This window comes from Saccopteryx leptura, chromosome 5 (assembly GCF_036850995.1).
Source record: "Saccopteryx leptura isolate mSacLep1 chromosome 5, mSacLep1_pri_phased_curated, whole genome shotgun sequence".
Classification (NCBI taxonomy): Eukaryota; Metazoa; Chordata; class Mammalia; order Chiroptera; family Emballonuridae; genus Saccopteryx; species Saccopteryx leptura.
In genome coordinates this window covers 40,878,967-40,899,723 of record NC_089507.1, presented here as the reverse complement: position 1 = coordinate 40,899,723, position 20,757 = coordinate 40,878,967, and the positions used below count along the sequence as shown (strand labels likewise).

At 37.9% G+C, this 20,757-nt stretch overlaps 1 non-coding gene across 1 annotated transcript; it reads left to right on the top strand.

Annotated features, from left to right (window-relative positions):
* Positions 1–14,499: 14,499 nt before the first annotated feature.
* LOC136407256 (U6 spliceosomal RNA) lies at positions 14,500–14,606 on the top strand. The gene has a single exon (XR_010751813.1). It is a non-coding gene; the product is annotated as a U6 spliceosomal RNA (small nuclear RNA).
* The last annotated feature ends 6,151 nt before the right edge of the window (positions 14,607–20,757 follow it).

Here is a 20,757-nt window from a genome sequence, read left to right as displayed (position 1 = left end):
CACCAATAGGAACAAGCCTATTTTAAAAATCATCTGCTCAATGACCCCCACTTAACCATCTGGCCAGATGTTTAATACCTCACTTCCTTTGCAAACCTTCGAATGCCACTGTCTTGGCAAGTAGCTTATTCCCTGGTGTGCCTATCTAGTTCTTTCATTAGTTGCTATCCTTACCAAGAGTCAATAATATTGGTTCCTAAACCTGTCACTGTCTGGGTACTTGTAATTGTAACTCCATAATTTAATTAAATATTAAGGAAACTGATGGAATGTGAGCATGCAAAGAGAAAGATTAACTGTTTCTATAGAAACAACTTGACTCTTTTAAAAAGACTCAGTAAAGGTGAGATACTAAAAGTATTGCTATCAAATTAGCTATGAATTACAAAGCTGATTAAGTATTGGGTAATCTTAAAAATGTAGGACTCAGCAGTCAGACAGATAAACATCTCTAAGTTTCATTCCACACAAGTCCTTTAAAGAAAGTAGCATCAAAGATGATACACAATGGGTGTTACAAAACTCCAGGAGATGGCAAATGATGTATATTTGACACACTTTAAGGTAAATATTTAAGATATTTACATTTTTTAATTCTCTATATTAACTCCTAATCAACTTTATAATGAAGATCCTTATTTTAAAAGTAAATTTTAAAAATAGTCATGGCTAAATCAATTTTTAAAGAAAAGTCAGTGGATTGCATTATATTAAATAGATTTCTGACTTGAAAAACTCATTCAAATATCATGAGTTTTTTTTTTTAAATCCATAAAATAAGGAGAGTAAAAGGATAACTTCTAAGGATGCATCCATCTGTTATACTCCACAGAGTTATTATTCTCCTATAAGAGCTAACCTATTTAGAGAACTATGGAGATTAGAGTTAAATTTAAGTGAAGAACCTAGTCTTCCTAGCAAAAGAACGTACTCCCCTTTGGTTGTAAGGAGACACAGCACTGCAAAACAGAGAAGTCACATGGGAATAAAAGATATTCAAGTAAATAAAGGACAAACCTAAATGCACTAATCCAATAAGTGCAGAGTTTAAGATTGAAAACCTAGCCTGGTCTCAGCATTAAGTAAGCTTTTTGTCTTTTTTCCCTCACTACAACAGTGCCAATTAAGAATAGAGTGTCAGCCGAGAGAGGTGTATAATAGAAAATGCTGACAGAATCTTAACTCTAACAGCCAGAAGAGAGTAGCTTTAATAAGGTGTCTGAAAGCAAAGAAATTTTTTTAAGGAATGGGGAAAAGGGGAAATTACTAAGCAAGATGAGATGAGCTGGAGGTAGGGATGAGAAGCCTGTTAAGGGAGTGCTGAAATGGACAGAGCTGAATCAAATCATGCTCTAAACACAATCCCTTCTCTTGTGTTAAACTGCATTCCAGCCCACCTGGCTCACGCCTGCTCATTCCAGGTTGAACTCTGTCCTACCCTTGAAGCCAATGACCTAACTGTGAGTCTGCCCCCTACCTCTTCCCGAGAGCTCTGCCTTGACTGCACACAGAGCAAATATCCATGTGATATTTTAAAATTATATTGAATGTAGTGCTTTCTAAAGTCTCCTTAATATGAGTCTGGTCAAATTAAGTAAAGAAGGCATTTCAAATGGAACATCAAACCAAAAGAAACTTTGAATGATATTATGCAATCTGATTACTCTGAAAAACAGTAGGACTCCTCCCTGACCTTACTTTGGGGACTTGTCTTTTACTTTTTATTTTAGGAAAAAATTTTACAAGCCAAAAGCATAGAGAATAAAAAAATGATACGCCCCCCTCATGTAGCCATCATCTGCTTTAATAATTATCACTTATGTGCATATTGTCAATCTTATTTTATCTACATATCTTCCCATTTCCCCCCAGCCTCCACTGGATTATCTTAAAGCAAATCCACACAGCACATTATTTCATCCATAACTATTTTGGTACATATCTCTAAAAGATACCTGTATTTCTTAACATAACCACATTATCACTATCACGCCTCAAAAAATAACAGTAATTCCTTAATCATTAAATATTCAGTGTTTAAATTCTTTGGGGTATTTTTTAAAACCATAGTGGTCATGCAATAGACAAAGGACAAGCTGAGAGCACAGTGTGTGCTAAAAAATAATACTATTACTAAAGTAGTAAAATAAAATAAAACAGCCAACCTTGAGGCATATACAATCACATCATAAACACTTCCTAAGCCAAAAGCCTACAGTTGGCAGCAGGGCAACACCACCTCCTACCTCCTCCTCTACATGCCCTCAACCCCTCCACTCAGGTCTGCTCTGCCATAGCTTATTTTTTCTTTGAGGACACTGCATTTGATACTTACTTTATAGTCAATTACATAAAAAGTTGAAGGGAATTATTAATTTCTACAGCACTATAGCAAGGCTTAGATTTTGTGACACAGAAAGGCTGGTATTAAACAATCACAGAACACTAAGTAGGGCTGCTTGAAAGGTCCTACTGGCACAAATGACGGTGAACTTGTCAAGAAATGAAGATGAAAGAATGACTCTTGATGAATGGATGATAAGGAAAGGGGGTTCTTGAGTTGGAGTGTCAGAGTTCTATTCCCAGCTCTCAGCTTACATACTGAGTAACTTTAAACAAATTGCTTAGTTTATTTGTACCTTGGTTTCTTTGAATGTTAAGTGAGATCAAGAACAGGATCTATCTCAAAGCCTGATTTTGAAAATGAAAAGGGATAATGCATAAAAATATCTGAATGATCACTGCCTTCGGTACACGATTCTTAGTTCTAAAACTGGGACGGTACCAGGCAAATGGGGATGGTGGGTCATGCTATAAAAGAGTATCTGGTATTTAGAAAGTACTCAATAAATATTAACAACTTATCGGTGTTAGTAACAACTGAGATAGAAGTAGTGTTATAGTTCCTAATCAAAGGAAATGATAATAGCTTATTTCCCAAACTATTCCAAAATAGAATTTATTCTTACTGTAACTAATGATCTTCCCAAATCTGAAAGTATTTAAACACATTGAAATATGTGTTTAATTTACTGGACTTGATCCATGGTTCTAAAACTTAACTGGATCAACAGACTTTCCCGAGGAGTTTCCTTAAAATGAGCATCTGCCTGGGTCCCTTGAATTAACATATTTTATTTGGGATGGAGGATTTATAGCCTTGTTAAAGTTTCTTGGTTAATCCCAATCAGCAGCCAGTTTAATAACTTCTAAAATTTATTGTAATTCTCAAGTTTTATGTTGCCAAAATTTTCTAAAATTCTCTTGTTTCAAATCCAAAAACATATAAATCAAATGTCTAAGTCTTAAGACTCCTCCAAAATGAAGCAAAACCTTACCCAAATGGTTTGGGAATGTTTTATAGGTTTGGAGGTGGGTTGTTGTTTTGAGGGCTGGTTGTTTTAATTGGATAAAGTAAAAAATCGCACCATCTGCTTCTGAGCCTCTGGTGGATTTATACAAGGTGATTCAATCATATCAGAAAAGAATGAGTAACTGACTGCCTGATTCCTCTGACAAGTGACACAACTCTGTCCTATTATCAAGCTTGTAGCAAGAGACTGGCTGTGACATTGGAGACAGTAGTGAATGTTTCAGGAGCTGTCTTGCCTTCAGGGAAAGGGAGAGGTGTATAAGTGATTTATACCAGGTCACACAGCAAGCCAGGGGGCATGCCAGAAATAGGATCTGTATCTCCCACTCGCTAGTCCCTGGTCCATGCAGTATACCCTAAGGATATGAAAATGTTCATCTGAGCAAAGAAGCACATAGAGGGACTTCCATCTAGAAGTTCATAAATGCTCCTCTGAAAAAAAAAAAAAAAAGAAGAAAAAAAAGAGAACTCCTGTTTCATGCTCAATCAACCCTAAACTAAGGTGAAGGAATGAGGGAATGTTATTTATTTTCGTAAAATGAAAGACCACTGTATATTTACTCACTTCCTGTGCCACAGAAGGGCTTGTTTTTTCAATCATTTTTATGCCTGATCTCACACAGTGCTGCTTGGAAGGCAGATTGGGGCAAGAAGATAAGGGGTGATCCTTATAGCTGGCCTAAAGAAAAAGAGATTTTTTTCATTTTCTTTATAAAGCCATACAGCATTTGAGTTGATTAGATTTCTGAGTGTGTGACTCAATGTGAAACTTCAAAGGTATAAAGTAAAGTATTAAATGTCACTGGAAGGCCTGAAAAAAAAAAGATAATTTCTTTTACCCAAAAGCTTAACCTATTCCTAAGAAATAATTCAATCTGTTTAGGCTGGAACTGTTTGTATATAATTGCATATTTCTTTTCAAAATATTTTCATCTTTTTCACTTCTATCCTTCTGACATGTGGTGAACTGATTACTCAAGGGTAAGAATCAAGCCTACCTTTACACATACACAAACACACACACACACACACACACACGAGGAGGGCTTCATAATACCTACTATAGTCTATAGTGTTCCACACTCAGGGTATATGATTAATATTTTGGAATTATAGAAAGAAATTTATATAAATTTTTTATTTATTAAATAAAATAACCTGTATAATTAATTTTATTTTTTTAATTCTGGATTGTATAACAATAAACAGGTATTTCAAACTAAGGGCATGAGTGGAAGAAGGAAACATCCATTTATTTGCTTTTTATACCTCAAAAACTAGATAAAGTAAAGGTAAAATTATTGATTTTTTATAGTCTTAATATGTACATACTAGACATCTGTTTGCTTCATAATCCAAAAAAGAAATAAATGTTTACAAAGCTGGCAAATATGAATCAAAGTCTACAAACACAACAGTGTAAGATATACCACTTTATTTTTATAACTTAACTTACATTTTGATTCCAAGGCCCCCTTTTCACTGGACATCTGTCAACAATTCAAAAGGTTGAAACCTCAACCTTTTCCCTGATGTCAAGAAAATGGGGGGTAGTCAGGGGACACAAGTCCATAACAATTGGACCTTATTTCTTATAGCACAATAGTGATCACCTTCCACCATGTCAAGGTTGAGCCTTGAAGATAGAGTTGAGACTCTAAGGGTAGGGAGGGGAGTGCAAAAGACAAAGCAGGTCTTGAGTACAGTGGGGGAAAGGGGAAAAAGAAGAACAAACACCAGAAAGAGAAACTCCCAAACTCTCATCTAAAGCATAGTCCATTAAAGCAATTCCATTTTAGATAACTGTGAACACATCAAGTCCTGAAGATGGTACAAAGGATCTATTTGGTCTTTTCTTCTGAGTCATCTTTCCTTCCACATGGGGATCTCATCAGAAGAAATTCCAGAATTCCTGCTTTCTCTGGATCCCTTTCATTTCCCTCAACTTCCTAACATCTACTATTTTCCCATTTTCATCTTGGAGATAGTTTACAATGTTCTTGAAACCATGAATGCTAATCAAGGCTCTGTCTTTTATAACTCCTCTTTGATGTACATCATGCAAAGTCACTGTTTATTTACTATAATTAGCAAAGAAGAACCTTGCCCCCTTGCACCAATAAGAAGCAAAAGAATAATGTCATCCTGCCACATGTGGCTAAAAGGAAATGGAAGATAAGGAAGTTAGTCACCTACTTTGTACTCAGGATTTATGCAACAAAGTGATTAATATGTTAGCACATTCTCAAGGAGCTCACAGTCTAGTGGAAAAGACAGATGTAAATATCTTGCTACAATATCAGTACTGTCTTTAAAATTGCAGTGGAATTACAGATTGAAACTAAATGCAATTATTTCTGCCTGAAGGTATCTGAAAAGACTTCATAAAGGAGTGACATTTCAACCAAGTCTTCAAGGTGGGCAAGGAAAGACAGTGGAATGGCAAACCATATGTACAAAGCATAAAAGAATAAAACCACATGACATGTTTATAGACTTTCAAGTAGAACAGTTGGTCTAGAACACAGAGGTGATTAGGGAGAGGAATGACAACATGAAAAGATAGGTTGTGACCAGATTTAATGTAAGTAATCCCTATACAATTGGGCAATTCTGACATCTTATAAAATAGTACATCATAAAAGACTTGACTGATCCTAAAGTAGAGATACCTATAGCTAAAATATAAACTGGAATTATGCCCTAAAGTTCAAAGAGCAAAATAACAATTATGAGTATGTACCTAAATAGCTGATCTATCTCTGGGTCTATTAAAGAACACACTATCTTGAGTGACGTCAGAGAAATGATGCCATGAGGGATGCTCCCAATATCTCCCCTTGAAATTTCAATAAATTAAACAACTAGAGACAGAGAAAAAAATCTCAGGAGCACCTGAAATATTCACACACCAGACAAAGATATGATTGGGTGAAAAGGTGGCTGAATATATAATCCACTCTAAAGGAAATAAGATGGAGAACAGGATATTTCACTTTCCTCACTGATCTGAGGAAGGGCCACTTTGGTCTTGAACCAAGAGAAGTGGAGGGTCTGGGGCAGAGGGAAGAAGCTGGGTTAGGGTGGATGATCAAGCAGAGGAGAGAGAGTGCCGGCTCGGCCTGAGATCACGGACATGGGGTGAGCACAGGCAGCAGGCTCCAACAAAGGTTGCCAATGCAGGGTGCCCACATGGGAGCCAGCACCAGTGGCTTTGTGCACTCCCGCATCCGTGATCATGTGCAGTGTGCAAGTGGCTCCACCTGGCACCTCTGGCATGGGCGCTCATGCTCGCAAGCTGGAGGGCTTAGCCCAAGATTATCAGCAGTGGAAATCTGCATAGGCTGTAGCCAGCATCTTTGTGTATCCCAGGCTCCCCAACCAACAGCATGGGAAGTGCGCAAGAGCTGGGAACCCTAGGCCTGGACCTCTCCAGGTAGGGCACCTCTGCAAGCCAATATAGGTTTCAAAGTGCATTGCTGCATTCCCGGCTCTGACTGAGATGACAGGTGCTGTGCACCTAAGTGAGCAGGAGCAGACCTCTGTGTGCACTGCTGAAGTCATGGGGGCTGGGCGCACACATGGCTTGCTGTGGGCTACCCAACAATGCACAAGGGAGAAGCCTGTAGAGATTAGACCCACTGAGTACTAAGGCATACTAGACATGGCTGGGGCCCTTATAAAGGTGCCTGATCTGCAATCGGCTCTCAGCCCTGCCTGCTCTCACTGGTGGTTCTGGTTAGTATAGCCTTACCCGGAACTGTGCTTTGAGCGGTGCTGGAGGAAGAACCTGGCTGCGCTTAGAGCCTCTTGCTCTACAAGCAGTGGCTAGGGCAAACCTCACAACTAAGTCCCCAGGCTACTAGCTCAGGTGGGAGAGACATGGGGTGAGGCACCTGGAAAACTGAGACTCCCATTGTCAGAGCCTCCAAGTCCTAACAAGCCCCGCTTACCAATGGGACTGAGGCCCAGCCTACATTATTGCCATAGTGACACAACAGCAAACCTCTGCTCAAGAGCCCCACAGGAACAAAACCTGTAGTACAGCGCCACCTACTGAAAAAAAGGAAGAAGCTACCTCTCAAAATCAGAAAATAATTACATTTCTTATAACATTTTTTTCCACTTTGGTCATTTTATCTTCTTCCCTTCTTATTCTTTTCCTTTTGAACTTCATTATCCATAATTGTTACATTTTTCATTCTTGTTTTTTTTTATGAGGGTTTCATTTCAAAAACCTTAACTTTCTTTTTCTTTTTCTTTTCTCCTTTTCTTTTTCTTTTTCTCTCATACGATACTCATCAAAAAAATCTTTTATTTTGGATTCATATTTTTCTTTGTAGCATTTTGCATGTTTTTTACTTTATTTTTTTATCTCTGTTATTTTCCCTTAGTTCCTCCCCCCATTCTCTGTAGATTTTGCTCCATTTATCATTATAGAATTTTTATTTTTTCACTGTATCTTTTCAATTCTTATTTTATTTTTTAATTATCTCTTATTAGTGTTATCAATGATACAGTAAAATGGAAGAATATTTCTTGTTCTTGGATAAGAAGAATAAATATAGTCAAAATGACCATATTACCCAAAGCTTTATACAAATTTAATGCAATTCCCATCAAAATTCCAATGTCATTTTTTTAGAGAAATGGACAAAAAATCATCAGGGTTATAAAAACTATGAAAAAAAACCCAAATAGCCAAAGTAATCTTAAGGAAAAAGAACAAAGCTGGGGGCATTACAATACGTGACTCAAATTATATTATAGCGCCACAATAATCAAAACAACATGATCTTGGCAGAAAAAATAGATACTCAGACCAATGGAACAGAACAGAGAGCCCAGAAATAAAACCACATATAGATAGTCAAATAATCTTTGATAAAGGAACCAAAAACACACAATGGAGAAAAGAAAGCCTCTTCAATAAATGGTGCTGGAAAAACTGGAAAGCCACATGCAAAAGAATGAAGCTCAACTACAGTTTGTCCCCTTGTACTAAAATTAATTCAAAATGGATCAAAGACCTAAATATAAGACCTGAAACAATAAATAACATAGAATAATACATAGGTACTAAACTCATGAACCTTGTATGAATTTGACTCCAAAAGCAGGGAAGTGAAGGCAAAGCAAATGAATGGAACCACATCAGACTAAGAAGCTTTTGCACAGCAAAAGAAACTGACAACAAAACAGACATCCAACTAAATGGAAAATGATATTTTCAAACAACAGCTCAGATAAGGGCCTAATATACAAAATATACGAAGAACTCACAAAACTCAACAACAAACAAGCAAACAATCCAATAAAGAAAATAGGAAGAGGACATGAACAGACACTTCTTCCAGGAAGAAATACAAATGGCCAATAGATATATGAAAAGATGCTCATCTTCACTAGCTATTAGAGAAATGCAAATCAAAACTACAATGAGATACCACCTCACACCTGTTAGATTAGCTATTATCAACAAGATAGATAATAATAAGTGTTGGAGAGGCCGTGGAGAAAAAGGAACCCTCATCCACTGTTGGTGGGAATGTAAAGTAGTACAACCATTATGGAAGAAAGTATGGCAGTTCCTCAAAAAATTAAGAATAGAACTATGTACCATATGACCCAGCGATCCCTCTACTGTATATATACCCCCAGAACTCAAAAACATTGGTACGTAAAGACACATGCAGCCCCATGTTCATTGCAGCATTGTTCACGGTGGCCAAGACATGGAAACAACCAAAAAGCCCTTTAATAGAATATTGGATAAAGAAGATGTGATATGTATATACTATGGAATAGTATTCAGTCATAAGAAATGATGACATAGGATCATTTACAACAACATGGATAGATCTTGGTAACATTATACTGAGTGAAATAAGTAAATCAGAAAAAAACTAAGAACTGTATGATTCCATGCATAGGTGGGACACAAAATTGAGACTCATAGACATAAATAAGAGGGCAGGCGGAGGGGAAGGGAGGAGAGGGAGGAGTGTGGGGGAAGGGGAGGGGTAAAGGAAACCAAATAAAAGGTGATGGAGGACAATTTGACTTTGGGTGATGGGTAAACAACATAATAGAATGTCAAAATGATCTGGAGATGTTCTCCCTGATTCTATGTACTCTAATTGATCAATGTCACCCCATTAAAATTAATTTTCTAAATTCATTGAAAGAAAGAAAGAAAGAAAGAAAGAAAGAAAGAAAGAAAGAAAGAAAGAAAGAAAGAAAGAAAAAAAGAAAGACACTATCTCTCTATCTCTGGCCCGCAGAACCAAGGCTTGTAGCCTGACATGGAAACCAGCTTCTCCCGTGGGGGTGGAGTGAAAGCCCAGAATAGGTGGAATCCTACAACTGTGTGTGAGCACTCAGACCCACCCAGCCCATGGAGCCAAGGCTTGTAGCCATCCCACAAGTGGGCTCCTCCCACAGGGGCAGGGTGAAAGCCCAGAATCAGGTGGAGACCCACAGCTGAGCAAAGGTGCTCACCCCTGCCCTCAGGGCCAAGGCTCCTGGCAGGGGGCGGTGCATAACCCCACCCACAGGAGCAAAGTGAAGGCCGAGGCCACCAAGGCTTGTACAACCGAGCACAAGATCACAGCCCCCTTGTGAAGGAGAGGCAGAAACCACAGCAACAGCCCCAGTGGGCAGGCACTGGCAATGCCAATACCCAAATGTCCTAGGCAGCAACAGCAGAGGGGTGGTGGACCTGCAGACAGACCACACCTAGGGAACACAGAGGCCACACCAGTGGACTCCAGTGGCCAAAACCTTCTTTTACACAGACAAAATGAGAAAGCAGAAAAATGCAACACAAATGAATCAAGAGAAATCCCCAGAAAAGGACCTGAATGAGTCAGATATAACCAAACTACCAGATGCAGAGTTTAAAATAATGATTGTTAGGATGCTCAAAGATATTAAAATAACAATAGATGGTCATTATGAACACCTAAATAAAGAGATAGCAAATATAAAAAAGGACATTGAAATAATTTAAAAGAATCAGTCAGAAATGACAAACATCAGAAATGAAGAACACAATGGAAGGAATTATAAGCAGGATGGATGGAGCTGAGAATCAAATCAGTGAGTTAGAGGACAAGATAAATGAAGGCACAGAAGCAGAGCAGAAAAAAGAAAAGAGACTCAAAAAGTCTGAGGAAACTCTAAGAGAGCTCTATGACAACATGAAGAGAAATAACATCCACATCATAGGGGTTCCTGAAGAAGAAGAGAAAGAACAAGGGATAGAAACTTTGTTCAATATATCATCACTGAAAACTTCCCTCAATTAAGGCATGAAAATGTCTCACAAGTTCAAGAAGCACAGAGAACTCCATTAAAGAGAAACCCAAAGAAATCTACACCAAGACACATCATAATTAAAATACCAAAGCTAAGTGATAAAGAGAAAATATTAAAAGCTGCTAGAGGAAAAAAAGGCTATCACCTAAAAAGGAGCCCCCATAAGGATGACTTTTGACTTCTCAACAGAAACACTTGAGGCCAGAAGGGAATGGTAAGAAATATTCAAAGTAATGCAGAACAAGAGCCTACAACCAAGACTACTTTATCCAGCAAGGCTATCGTTTAAAATTGAAGGAGAAATAAAAAGCTTTCCTGACAAAAAATACTCAAGGAATTCACTACAACCAAACCAAGGCTGCAAGAAATGCTAAGGGGCCTGTTGTAAACAGATCAAAGGAGAAAAAGAATATAGCAAAAGAGGAATACAGTTTTAAAGAATAAAATGGCAATAAACAACTACATATCAATAATAATCTTAAATGTAAATGGATTAAATGATCCAATCAAAAGATATAGGGTAGCTGCATGGATAAGAAAACAGGACTCATACATATGCTGTCTACAAGAGACACATTTTAAAACAAAAGATGTATATAGACTGAAGATAAAAGGATGGAAAAAAAATATTTCACACAAATGGAAATGTAAAAAAAGCTGGAGTAGCAATACTTATATAAGACAAAATGGATTTTAAAACAAAGGCTATAGTAAGAGATAAAGAAATTAAAACCACAATGAGATATCACCTCACACCAGTCAGAATGGCACTCATCAACAAAACACAGAATAAGTGCTGGCGAGGATGTGGAGAAAAGGGAACCCTCCTGCACTGCTGGTGGGAGTGCAGACTGATGCAGTCACTGTGGAAAACAGTATGGAGATTCCTCAAAAAATTAAAAATTGATCTGCCTTCTGACCCAGCTATCCCACCTTTAGGAATATACCCCAAGAATACCATAGCACTGTTTCAAAAAGAGAAATGCACTACCATGTTTATGGCAGCATTTTTCACAATAGTGAAGATCTGGAAACATCCCAAGTATCCATCAGTGGATGAGTGGATTAAAAAGCTTTGGTACATATATACTATAGAATACTACTCAGCCATAAAAAATGATGACATCGGACCATTTACAACATGGATGGACATTGATAACATTATACTGAGCGAAATAAGTAAATCAGAAAAAACTAAGAACTATATGATCCCATACATAGGTAGGACATAAAAATGAGACTCATAGACATGGTCAAAAGTATGGTGGTTGGGGGGGAGGAGAGGGAGGGGGTTGGGGGAGGGGAGGGACACAAAGAAAACCAGTTAGAAGGTAACGGAAGACAATTGGGTTTTGGGTGATGGGAATGCAGCGTAATCAAATGTCAAAATAACCTGGAGATGTTTTCTCTGAACATATGTACCCTGATTTATCAATGTCTCCAAATTAAAATTAATTTTAAAAAGAAACACACTATCTCTTATGAACTCCTCATTCTATATTTTTCCCATGAAAGCCTACAAGCTTGTGGTCCTCTCATTAAACTGAAGAATGTCTTTCCATCTCACTCTCCAACTCCTCTCAAGCCAACTATTCATCCTCCACTGGATGAATTTAAATTCAACACCCATATCCTTGTTAGAAAAGGTAGAAATGGGGTTTTTCATTTTTATTTTCCCCTCAATTTGCTAGTGATAAGATTGGAAGAAACTGCTCCCACAATAGATATTGATGCCTCCTATTCCTTTATGTTCAGTTTCTAACAATTGCAGTCAAAACCCAATAGCCAGAAAGCAAGGACTGGAATAGCCAAGTATCTAGTTGTATGAATGTTTATGCCAGTTCAATATCTGATATTCTTTTATTCTGAGATAATGGAATTTTTGCCAAAAAAAAAAAATCAATAAGCTTTTGTGAAGGGAAAAAGATAAACACATTACAGAGTTCGGTACTAATTGGAGAGGACAAACTGATGTTGATTGCAAGGTTTTCTGAAGAAACAGGGTGTTTCTCTTATAAAATCTAATCATGGCCAGTTTCTCATATACATTTGCATTTGTGTGGTATAAGCATGGGTGTTTTAAGTTTAGGGTTAGAGAAACTATTTTTTTAATTATTTGGTCTATTTGGTTTTTCTCATTAGTTTATTATTTTATCAGTGTCCTAATCTCTATTTGAACCTCTCTTTAACAAAGTAGGGAGTTAACCCTGGGAGAATATGGAAGAAGCTACATGTTGCTATAGTAACTCCACCTTCCTGACATTTCCACAATTGATTTAACCTCGAACCAATGACATTTTCAACTGATTGCTGTTGTAAGCGGAATTAACTTACCCAGGTTTGGGTGCATTCTCATTTTCTTTACACAAGAATCTCTCCACATATAACTGAAATAATTTTATCAAGGAAACTAAGTAGCTTTTTGAAAAGATAAAAAGAAAATTATGTATTATTAAAACTAAGAAAAGATTTTTAAGGGCTGTTAATCAAAGTTTTGTAAATAGCTTCTAAGCACCTCTTATAAGCAAAGAGTAGGAAAAATTTTTTGGAGAAAGCAGCAGCAAAATTCTTTAAAAAAGAAAAGGCTTTACAGACTATAAAAATTGCTGCACACAGAATCATCCTCCCTAACATAACCAGCTCTGTTGAGTCCATTCCATTTTATCTATGAATGTGCCTCAAATAGATAAACAAAATCCTGAACATAAAGGGTTCCTGATATTCTCTTTTTTTGATAATTTGTTTTTGATCATTTGTTCTGAACAGTCTTTGACTGTTGTAATACAAAATAATGATTGTAACAATAGAAGAAACTGCTCATCTCGATATGCCATTTCTCTGATACAGTACAGACATGACAAAATGTCCAGCCTGCTCTGGGGAGTGGCTGACAGCCGCCAACTATCCTAAAACAGGCCAGACACTGCTACCATTAGAAAACAAAGCAATAATTCAGAAAGCACTGGAGCGATGTAAAAAAAAAGTCTTTGATGTGCAGAAAGCAGTGGATTTAATTATGAGTGATCCATGGACACCTGGGCAGTTCTGAACTCTCATAAAACAGTCCATCATAGAGGGTTTGCCTGATCCTAAATTTGGGACAGCTAGGGGTAAAAAGTATCCTGGAATTATCAGATCTAAACTGGCTGCTACCCTGGCTGCCTGAAAGAGTAAACTTTGTGTAATCATATATTCACAAAATGTTTCAGTTTATAGAAAGGACAGTACAAGCCCTCAGTTTACAAGTGAGGAAAATGAGCCCTGGAGCATCTAGGAGACTTGTCTAAAACCCCAAAAACTAAAATCTTGCATTCATTCAATTCTCTAATCACATGTAGCAAATACAACAAATGGTAGAGAAACTGACACACTCCCTATCCTCATTCATTAATTCAATATTATTTGTGAGAGTCTACTATATGCCAAATACAATGCCAAAAATTTCTATATACTGGGAAGAATAGATGTTATAACAAATAATATTAGTATCTATTTTCTCCCTTTTAAAATAAAATACTGATAGTTTTTACTATGAAAGTAATATATGCCATTGATAGAAAATTTGAAAACCACAGAAAAGTTGAAAGGAGGAGAAAGATCACCTACTACCCATTGAAAACCACTTTCAACATTTGGTGTATTTCTTGCCAATATTTTTCATAAGTATAATTTTTATTGTCTTCCCCTTTTTCTTTTCAAGCACTGTGATCATCTTTTATGTACATATCTTACCATGCAGCATTTCTTCATGTTATCAAAGACTCTTTTAATCATTACTCTTAGCAGCTGCAAAACATCCTAAAGTGGTGCTCGCTTCGGCAGCACATATACTAAAATTGGAACGATACAGAGAAGATTAGCATGGCCCCTGCGCAAGGATGACACGCAAATTCGTGAAGCGTTCCATATTTTTTTATTGCAGCATTGTTCACAGTGGCCAGGACATGGAAACAACCAAAAAGCCCATCAATAGATGACTGGATAAAGAAGATGTGGCACATATACACTATGGAATACTACTCAGCCATAAGAAATGATGACATCGGAACATTTACAGCAAAATGGTGGGATCTTGATAACATGATACGAAGCGAAATAAGTAAATTAGAAAAAAACAGGAACTGTATTATTCCATACGTAGGTGGGACATAATAGTGAAACTAAGAGACATTTATAAGAGTGTAGTGGTTACGGGGGGGAGGGGGGAATGGGAGAGGGATAGGGGGTGGGGAGGGGCACAAAGAAAACAAGATAGAAGGTGACAGAGGACAATCTGACTTTGGGTGGTGGGTATGCAACATAATTGAACGACAAGATAACCTGGACTTGTTATCTTTGAATATATGTATCCTGATTTATTGATGTCACCCCATTAAAAAAATAAAATTATATAAAAAAATATAAAAAAATAAAAAAATAAAAATAAATAAACATCCTAAAGTGGATATAATCATCTATTCAGTGTTATTTCCACTTTTGCAAGGTTATGCATTTATAAATTAGGAGCATCTTTTCAAAAAATGTTTCATATTTTGGAATACAACCTTGGAAAGTCAAATTATGATTAACAGACACCTCTATTTGCTCCATGAGGATTTAAGGTTGTTTCCTAAAATTCCCAGAATTGTCATCGGGGTCAGAATGTGTGACACTCCTGAAAATATATCATCTAATGTCTTTTTGACAGAGCACTTTTACTGCCACTAAGGATATGAGAATTGCACCGTTTCTTTGTCACTTAGACACCACTCGCCTGCCCACTGCTTTCTCACATTCAATATTCTCAACCATTGATTAGATTAATTTACCCTTCCTGTGAATGATCTGTCATTAGTATAGTAGAAAGCATCCCACATTTTTTAGTTCCACAGTGATACTGGACAACCAGTTCATTTTAAATTTCAGATAATTAATCATTTGAAAATTATTCATTTTTCATCTAAAATTTAAGTTTAACTGGGCATCCTACATATTTATATCCTAAATCTGGCAACCTATAAACTCTGTCCCTTGCTAGTTGTCAGACTTGAGTAATTTTCTTACACCTTTCAAACTCTTCTGGAAAAATGAAGAGAATCTTGTCCATCTCACAGAGAGACGCAGAAAAGCCCCAAGCACACTAAGTCTGCCTTCCTCCATTTCTCCACACTGAGTTTCATATTCTCCTCTGCTTCCTTACCTACTTCTCTCCCCAGCTCTGGGGCATACCTGATGTTATTCCCACTTCCCTGTAGATCTGAGACTCCCAACTAGGACTCCCACCTCTACCTACCTAACCCTGCACTTGTGAGTATGAGGCTTGGTTTCATGAAGTGGTTCAAATCAAAAGTTGGCTCCAGTGCAAGCTGGGATATCACAATTCAGTGTAACAGTGAATGCCAAGCAGACATATTTATGGGGTTACATATACAAGAGAGACCTAACCCAGACTATAGACCCAGGGAAGGACTTCAGACTGAAGTAATATCTGAATTGAGAATTGAAGGATGAGAAAGGGTTAGCAAGAAATGAGGGAAGCGCAAGTGTACACAGTCTTCAAGGCAAAGAGAATGGCATAAGCAAAGACTCAAAGGTACCAAACTGTCATGGAACTGACAGAACAAAAAACGAGAGAGAATTGCCAGTAGAAGGGAACTACCTCATCCAAGGACCTGTGGGCCATGTTCAGTCACCGCATTTTATCCCAAGAACAGTAGTGTACCACGGACTAGAGGGGCAAAGATTAAGCAGAGGGGTGAGACGATCTATTTTAGAAATGAGCTCTATCCCTCTGGTTGTGGGGTGAAGGAAAGACTGGAGAAGGACAAGACTGATGACAGAAGGTGAGTTTTAATTCAGTTAAAACATGGCAGTCATGGTAGATAGATTACACTCTCTTCCTGCCTTAATGAAGGGAAAAAGGCAAAGATGTAAAGCGGTGCCTGAAATGAGGCAGGACGGAAAGGGGCAGCAAGAACTCCCTGGACGGTTTATAATCCTGCCTCTGTGCATCATCAGGATCTGCTACTTGCTTGTAATAACAAACCTATTCCAAAATGGTTGAAGCAAAGGGAGAAATTTATACCTATAAACTCCAAGGGACTTATGTCCACACAAAGCCTGTACATGAATTTTTATAGTAGCTTTATTCAAAGTTGCCAAAACTTGAAAACAACCAAGATGTCTACCAGTAGGTGAACAGATAAACTGTAGTACATCCACATAATGGAATATTATTCAGAACTAAAAAGAAATTAGCTATTAAGCCACAAAAATCCATGGAGGAAACTTAAATGCATATTACTAAGTAAAAGAAGCCACCTCTATGACATTCTGGCAAAAGCTAAAAACTATGAAGACAGTAAAAAGATCCATGGTTACCAGGAGATAGGCAGGAGAGAAGGATAAATAAGTGAAGCATAGGAGATTTTGAGGGCAGTGAAACTACTCTATGTGATACTTTAATGGTAGATACAAGTCATTACACACTTGTCAAAACCTATACAATGTACAGCACAAAAAAATAAACCCCAGTGTAAACTATAAATATGGGATGATCATGATTTGTCAGTGTTGGTTCATCCATTATAACAAATGTACCACTCTGGGTACATGAGAGATAACGATGGCAGATGCTGTGCATGCATGCAGGCAGGTAATATACGGAAACTATGCTTTCTGCTCAATTTTGCTGTGCACCTAACACAGCTCTAAAAAGTAGTCCATTCATTAAAAGGAAAAAACAAACTCCAATAGTAGAACTGGCTTTAGGAATAGCTGGATACAGAGTTTCAAGCAATGTTTAAGGACCAGGCTTCTCTCACTCTCCATCTCCTGGTTCTAATGCCCCTGTGAGCACTACATTCTTGGACTCCACTTGTTACCACGAAGGCTGCAGCAGCCCCAGACTCTCCATTCCTACAACTCGAAAATAAGTGGAAATAAAGACCTACTGCTAGTCCTAGTGGTCCTAAGAAATAATTTAGGACATCTAACAAGCATGATGGGATCACATCATCCTGAATCAATGTTGCCAGGTCTGGGACATGTATCAAGGACAGAGTCGTTCTACTGGGACCTCATGGACTGAGATGGGAATAATGAGCCTCAAACAAAATCTGGGGGTTATTGCCAAAGCAGGGCCAATCCGTACTGGATAGGTAAGAACGATAAAGGTCCACTATACCCTGTTTTTCTACAATTTTAGAAACCCAAAGTAGAGCTGAAGAGAAAGGTTCAGTAAGAACACAGTGATTGAAGAGAACCCAAATATGAAGCCAGCCCATATCATGTATGGTAAGGATGGGATATAGTTAAAATCTTTAACAACTACTATGCTACTGAGATAGACAACTCAGAACGTATGCCAGCTATTACGTCCGTCAGTGGGAGCTGGCCCATACCAGCCCTGCCTGGGGAGGTTGTGCAATTTGTCAGGATGGAGCTGATGGAATCAATACTTAGGAGTCTCCAAACCAAACAAAATGGAATACGTTAAAGGCTTAAAGAAGGAAATAAAAAGCAAAGGTGGAAAGGGCACAGATCCTCTTACACAACTAATCCTTTTTAAAGGAATAATAATTTAAACTGAAGATTAGTATTTTTCACAATCATTCATTCCCACCATGCATTGGCAAGCAGTTCAATTCCCTATCCTTTTCTCCATTTTCCTTTCAAACATGGAAATCATATAGGTCAGACACATTTAATTAAATAAGAAATGTAACATTGGTATTGACGAGGGATGATGGTGTTTTACACAGTTTCTGTTTTCGAAGCAAATATTCAAAGGGAGCATAGAACATGTTCTCTATAAATTTTTACAGGAGAAAATGATCCCCTCGGGTAATAACTCCATATAGTGCCCCTGCTGAATGTGTACAAATAAAATTATGTCAAAACTGAATTTTGTCAAATCTAGCCATATTTCAAAAGAAGCCCAAACACAGATCCCTCTTGGTAAAAAGCACAACTTAATTTTGTAAAGCAAATTGGAATCCTGTGTTTTGGACAGCTAATTTACAAAGGGTCATAATAAGGGATCATAGAGCAATGACTATTGATTGGGGGTTGATCCCCATGCCGCACATTATGCTGATAAAGAGAGCGGATACCAAAAGAAATAGAAAAACATGTTTCCTGCTGTTAGGAAGCTCAAAACTTTATCAGGGACTTAAGTCCTTTACACAAATGGAACATTTAAAGAAGAAAATAGAAACAAATACGAGTAATATAGGTGCTGAGTGGTGTAATACATCCTGCAAGGGCCAGAGAGACCAGGAGGAAAAAAGATTTCTGTTCATAAAATGCTTCAGCAACCTCAGATAAAAGTATGTCATGAACACACAGCCAGTATCCACTCACAGAGGCGGTGGAAGCCAAAGTGCCCCCCTGGGACTGTGAGCTCTCATCTCAGACCTGCCCCCAGCTCACTCTTCCACCTTCGGCAAATTACCTCTCCTCTCACTGCCTTCCCTGCAAAATGGAAGAAGCAATCGAGCCCTGTTCTTCAGAGCTGGTAAAGAATAAATAATAAAGAAATGGTCGACTCAGTAAAAGATGAGGGCCTAATAAATCCTGACTCGTTAGTGTCCAGCCCCAAATGAAACACTACGCGGAACATATGGCATCTCGGTTTGTAGGCGGTTATGTATATCCAGTTTGGTTGAATTTGTCAGAGAGGTGAAAGGCTCCGCTTACACAGTCTGTTATTAATTACTGTGGAGGATATTTGCGACAGGGAAATGCAGATCATTTCTCAGATTAAGTGCAGACATCTGCCCCCATTGTAATATGAAAGCATAATTGTCATTAGCAAAACCATGTTTTTCTTACATTGAAATGGAAGACTCAAGTACCATAATCAAATATTTTGACCAACATAGTGATTAAAAGGCTATTTGTGCAGCAGAAGTGGTTTCGAAATCAATTTTGTGTGCTTTCATCTTATCACACAAGTCATATAGGGGTACAGTAGTTGTTTTAAATTCAAATTTACTTTTTTTTATATTTCTTTTTAAAGAAGGTCCCTGTACCCTCTGATTGGCTCACCTCTTGCTGATCCTGCTGTCCCATCCTCCTTCTCCACCTCACTCACATAGCCCCCCGGTATTTTTGTATCTTTGTTAAAGCATAGCAGTACCTCATATGGGAAGATTGAATATACCCGGGGTCCACTGAACAGGCTCTGGGTCCAGAGTGCAGAGGCTGAATCTTGTGTGATCGACTTTTTGCCATTCACACACACAACTTGAGCCTCAGTTTTCTTATCTGTATAAAGGGGATAGTAACAGTATCTTTTCCACATGGTTGCTATGAGAATAGATGAGTGCTACACTAAGTGATATGCATCCATTCACTATTATTTTGTATTCTCTGTGTGATAAGAAGGAAAATAAGAGATTTTAACATTTCACCTTCCTGGACCACTTTAGAAACCTCTTAATTGATCTTTTAGCCAGGGCTTGGTTCATTTCAATCTCTTCTTCACATAGCCACCAGTGAAATGTAGCTAAAATGCACATTTGATTATGTAAGTCTTTTAAATAAAACTTTTCAAATTTTGAGCTGCTTAGTGCTGCATAAAATGCCTCCTCTGACCTGGCCTTGTCTCCCTCAACAGCTAGTCCCTCCCAACTCCCGGCCCAGAACTTAACCCATTGACATCGGAGTACTTATAGATCCTACAGAACACCAAGATATCTGTCACTGCTCAAACTTTATTCATCCTGTTTCCTCTGCTGAAATTCTTCCCTTCTCAAAACTGGATTAACTCCAACTCGGCCAATACACCTCAGTTCAGGAATCACCTGCTACAGAAAGCCTTTCCCTAATTCCATAAACAGCTGGGTGTCCCTTGTGGTCCCCTAACATCCTGTGCATCTCTTCATCATTGTAATATAATGTGATGATTAAGTGTTCAAAATTGTGGAGGCAGACTACATAGGTTTGAATCCTTGCTTGACCACATATTTGTAGTGTGAGCTTGAAGCAATTTTCTTAAACTGTTGTGCTTCAGTTTTCTTATCTATGAAATGCAGATAATAAAAGTACCTACTTTATAGGACTGTTGTAAGGAGTAAATT